Raw genomic sequence first — 6,097 nt, 5'->3', positions numbered from 1 at the left:
CAAGAGAAGTTTAAGTACAATAGTAAAATTAAAATAAATCTTTCATATATAAGCTATAAAAACTTCAAAATAACAAGAGGAAGGGAAATCAGATAAATAGTGTGCCCGAATGTACCATCATGCAAGAGACCTCTAACCCATGGTACAGAAGCTATAGCACTACCCAAGACTAGAGAACAATGGTTTGATTTTGGAGTGTCCTCCTAGAAGAGCTGCTTACCATAGCTGAAGAGTCTCTTCTACCCTTTCCAAGAGGAAAGTAGCCACTGAACAGAGCAGTGGTTAACCTCTTGAGAGAAGAAGAATTGTTTGGTAATTTCAAGGTTGTCAAGTGTATGAGGAAAGAACAGATTGTGTAAAGAATAGGCCAGACTATGCTGTGTATGTGTCGGCGATATGAAATAAGCCATAACCAGAGAGAGGGGTCCAATGTAGTAGTGTGTGGCAAGTCAAGGTACCTGATAACTCTTTAGCAGTAGTATCCCAACGTGTGGCTGGTGTCTTGGCCAACCTACCCAAAGGACACAAGATATTACAGCCTTTTAATCAATCTTGTGTCGATCAACAACTACTCTTTGTAACTGATTGGTTAAGAAAATCAATGGTAATACCTTTTCTTTGCTCACTGGGCTATTTTTTTCCTGTTGGAGCCCTTGGGCTTGTAGCATCCTGATTTTCTATTTCAGCTGTAGCTCAGCTAATAATAATAATAATAATAATAATAATAATAATAATAATGATAATAATAATAATAATAATAATAATAATAATAATAATAATAATAAAGCGATCCATCAGCTTTCATCTATTTACTTTTGAAAACATGACCCTCATGAACAACACGGTAAAAAAAATATATATATAGATCACGAGTGTACAGTATAGAGATAAGTCTTGTTTTCAATGTTTATTAAAGCAATGAATTTTTCATGATTTCATGATTAATCAGCTAATTTCATCTTTACTGTTTTGATTAATTTTCCTCATTGCATAATTATGATATCAATAAGGAAAAAAATAAATAAATAAAGGAGATAGAATAAGAATGGGGGGAGGGGCATCTTCATTTATCATCTTATCTATTCCTTGTCATTGCATAAAATCGTTAATTCCAAAGTACCAATGTAAAATATTTTAATCATCCTGCAAACGGAATTTATTGCCTGATGTCTTTTTTCTCTAGTATCTTTTTTTCTAAATAGTACCATCCTGCTTTTCCAACTGGGGTTGTAGCTTAGCTGATAATAATAATAATAATAATGATAATAATAATAATAATAATAATAATAATAATAATAATAATAATAATAATGTAAGATACCATTTACTTCATTAAAACTAACTTTAAAGATTAATTTTGATAGTAACCAATCGACCTTATTCCAGGAAAGTAATATCAATATTCCGTTATGAATTAATTGCAAACTTCCGGGACAGAACCTGTTTGGATGGCAACGTATATAACAACCCTTTCTGAGTTAGCATACCTTAACGTGGTGAAAGGATCTGCGTATCGCCATAGCCAGCAAAGTTTTACTAGCCAGGGCTACCCATACTAGGTTGGTTTGCTCTAAGCGATCAGAGGAAAATCTCCCACCATCAGCAATCTGCAGTGGCTAGCGTGGTGATGAAATACGGCTATGGCCAGCGTGGTGATGAAAACTGGCCAAACCCCAGAAATACATTGACATATCTGAGGCCTTTGATCTACAGTGGACTAGAAACTCCTGTATTTGTAGTTGCTGTTGGACTAGTTTGGCATTATCAAATTCTCTTTCCGGTTCTTGAAGTAAACATATTAATCGAATAAGAATAATCATAGATACCTTTCGTGTCTAACTAGGATACTTCTTTTTGGGGAGTGGTAGTTACGTATATTTCAATACAATAGTTGTATTCAACTAACAAAAGCAGAGTCCAATCTGTTATGCTATATGTATCCTCAGTATCTTGTAAAACAGATAACAGATAGAACTAAAAAAATATCTATAAAATCCATCAAAATCAGTTGCTTTCAAGAATCTCAGTTGTTTTCAAGAATCTTGGTTTAAGAGAGAGAGAGAGAGAGAGAGAGAGAGAGAGAGAGAGAGAGAGAGAGAGATTTTACGGTAATCTATTTATTGCAACCAAAGGTACACCCTTCCTTTGGTGAATAGATCTGAAAGTGGCACATCTCCAAAGCAAAGAGGACGCCCATTTGAGCGGTGAAGCTATCAACCGTAAAAGAAAAGATGGCCGCCCACAAACGAATTCTTCCTACGCTAGAGAATGAGAATTCCAAATCCCGAGAATTATTCCTTATTCCCTTTGTTATTGTTCCATTTGCATTTCCTTTCCTTTCGCGTTCATCTTACTAAAAGGATTACGACACTGCCATTTGTTTCTTTTGCTTGGTATACTGCGAATCTATGAAAGGGGTATAACAGGATAAAGAGTGAAAAGGTGTCTGTCTGTACGTATACAAAATCAGAGAGAGAGAGAGAGAGAGAGAGAGAGAGAGAGAGAGAGAGAGAGAGAGAGAGAGAGAGAGAGAGAGAAAAGTTAAACATCAAGAGAGATTATAAAGCTTTATAATAGTATTCGATGAAATATGCAATCCTATAGATTGAATGAACCTGCACACACACACACACACACACACACACACACACACAGAGAGAGAGAGAGAGAGAGAGAGAGAGAGAGAGAGAGAGAGAGAGAGAGAGAGAGAGAGATTAAAAGTTTTCACTTGGGTATTTCAAATGCGGTTAATAAAATCTATTTTCCACGATGTAAAAACTTGAAAAAAGGGTGAACATCAAAAGTGATTATAAAGATTTATAATAATATAACACTGAAATGTACAATCTTATAGATTGAATGAACCTGTACACATGGAGAGAGAGAGAGAGAGAGAGAGAGAGAGAGAGAGAGAGAGAGAGAGAGAGAGATTAGGCAGAAAAAGCTTGAATTACAAATGTTGGTTCGTCCTGTAGTACAAGTTCTTTCAATGATATTGTGACGGGCCGAGAGAAGGTTGTGACTCAAAGACAGGATGAAAGCAACTGACTGAGTTTATTATAGAACACTCTCCTTTATATACAAAAGCTCAATGCAGCAAGAAATTTCATCTTCAAAACTTACACCGTTAATGGTGAGAAAAACAGGCATGTTTATTCAGGTTCTTTTTAGTGCGAGGAAAGAGCGTAGATACAAGCATAATATATACACAAAATGAACTATGTACGATCGTGTGACACACGGTTGGTACAATAATAACGATGCCATTTATGTTCCAGTTCGAATAACTGAAATGAAATAAAACTAATTTTGGGGATGAAAATTGATTGGATGGTCTAATATGAACTAAGTGATGTTTATGACAAATATAGGATTAATAATTATATCATTCATATCAACAGGTTGAAGGTAGGCAAAAATCATAAGACTAAACAATGAAATATCTAAAAATATTTAACGAAGGCGTTATATTTCGTCCATAGTATCAAGTCGAATGTATCCCATTAGATCTAGTTAATTTTGTTAATTTTCTTTTTATATTTTAATATTTTCCAACTTCGTACGTCACAGCCTACTCGAAATTGAATGATACAATATGCTTTGCATTACTCTTAGCCATTACTAAATACAAAACCCAAAGTCCTCAAGAGCTATTTGGGGGTAAATGTTATGATTCATATTTCACTTTTATATCTATGGATTAACTTCTCCTCTTATTGCATTTAATAAGGCGATTATCTAGTAAAGTATGTAATTTGATAAGGATTACATACAAAAACGTTCCAGCATCTAAAATGAAACACGTTTTAATCCCGACAGATGTCCTCAGATTTATGAAATAATTGTAGAAATAATCTAATGGATGGATTTACTTTAATGATTATGAGTTGCATTTGATGGAGAGTTTTAAAATAATTTATACGAAAGATATAAAGATAGGTAATACCAATTTAAAGCAGGAACTCGGGTAATAAAAAGGATATTATTGTAAACAGCAATACGCCACCTTAATGTCCATATAAATTCTGTAGCTCTGAAAGAGTAAGGACCGAGACGCAACAAATATGTTTAACTTTTAGGCTAAAACGAAAACGTGACCTTAGGTCTTACAATGTTGCTTCCGGGTGATTATTCAATCAATCAGCCAATATACCATCAATGTCAGGATCATCGATAAATTTCAAGTAACTTTTCTATTTACGATGTTACGAGTATATGGCGAAGCCTACCCATTCCATCCATGTAACTGATAGTGAGAGAAAATGAAGGGAGAAGAAAAAATATTAACGCGCAGAATTGAGTACAGTAGTGTATGTAAAGACAACCTTTATAATAATGATAATAATAATAATAATAATAATAATAATAATAATGAAGAAAAGACAAACACTATTGTACTATACAATTATGCCTGTTAATACTAATATTTTCAGCATAACCATATTGAAAAACAAATTAAGATGTAATTTCTGCTAACTGATTCCTTTCTTGATATCTACCAAACACAATTAAAACGCTTCAGAAAAGTTAATTCGGTAAGTAAATTCCCAACAGACAAATCAGCATTTCCAATGTAACGTAAAATAATTAAGTTACAATGCACCACATAATTTGCTAACAAGCTAGAGTAATTACAACGGCCTTGGAGAGCACATAGTAATCTCTCTCTCTCTCTCTCTCTCTCTCTCTCTCTCTCTCTCTCTCTCTCTCTTATTTAGCATCCAAAGCAAATTAAACGTATCCAACAACAAATAAACACAATTATATGCATGTATAAACGCACGTATAATTTCACATACAGATACACACATATATGTGTATATATTCATATGTAGGTATATATATATATATATATATATATATATGTGTGTGTGTGTGTGTGTGTGTGCGCGCGCGTGTATTTGTTCACATGACAAAAGGCCTCATTAGGTAAAAATACTACGTCGAAAAGAAAATTAGAGTGATTACGTTCGTAAAAGGAATATAATCTGATACAAATTATACCCCGCGTCCACATAAAGATAATAGATGTCCCAAACTCTCGTGTCATGGAAAAATAAAATATCCTTATATCTCAATTAAAAGTTCAATTCTACCCCCTGAAATTCATGACCCCCTACATGACAATTGTATATTTCAGTTCCACTCTGTTGCACATAAACTCCCTTTTACCCTAATTATAAAATTCTCTAATAACCATGCATGCTGTTACCTCCCAATTATAAACTGCAATTCTGCTCTTGATAGCTATTAAACAATTACACATTAATTATGAAACGCCAGTCCATTATCTAAATGTCACACAATCCTAACACTCAATTTTCGAAGTTCCTCCTACTCTCTGGTAATCATAAACTCCATACGCCTAAAATATAAAACATAATTCTGTTCTGCTATAGTCTGATACTTATAGGCCTTCTTGCAACTTTATTAAACAATTTACTATCCATCACCAGCGTTACTCTCTTGGTTGTATGACAACATTCTGCTTTTGCGTAGACTAAACCTCAGAGGACGCCATGACAGAACGTCCTTCCAGTTTTTTTCTAATTATTGATATAGTTTTATTTATTTCTCATGAGACAATCAAGATAGATTAATTTCTCTTTTTTATATCATCAACCTAACAATTGTTTTTGCGTTTAGTTTCATAGCTCGTTTTTATCAGAAACTTTGAAATAAAGTCACATGATACTGTCATGAACGTAACCACTATTTTAGCGTATTCGAAAGGAAATAAAATTGAACAGATTGAAAACGAATGACGTAGCTGGGAGCAATTTGTAGAAATACAAATTAATTCTTATTCAAAACACAACTAACAAATAACTCATACTGTTCAACAACGCATTTTCTAACGACTGGTGTAGCAAATTGCTCTTTTGTAGTTTAAAGGACGCGCATGAATGGCATTGACATTGCCCTATCGAGTAGGTCAATGCCCTAGAGACTGACCATACTGTACATATATATGACCAGCGTCCAAGCCTCCTCTTCACCCAAGGTAGGACTAAGGAGGGCCAGGCAATGGCTGCTGATAACTCAGCAGGTAGACCTATTGGTTCCCCCAAACCTCTCATTCTTAGCTCACAAGGAT

Source organism: Palaemon carinicauda, chromosome 9, assembly GCF_036898095.1.
Source record: "Palaemon carinicauda isolate YSFRI2023 chromosome 9, ASM3689809v2, whole genome shotgun sequence".
In the NCBI taxonomy this organism is placed as follows: Eukaryota; Metazoa; Arthropoda; class Malacostraca; order Decapoda; family Palaemonidae; genus Palaemon; species Palaemon carinicauda.
This window is presented reverse-complemented; position numbering follows the sequence as displayed.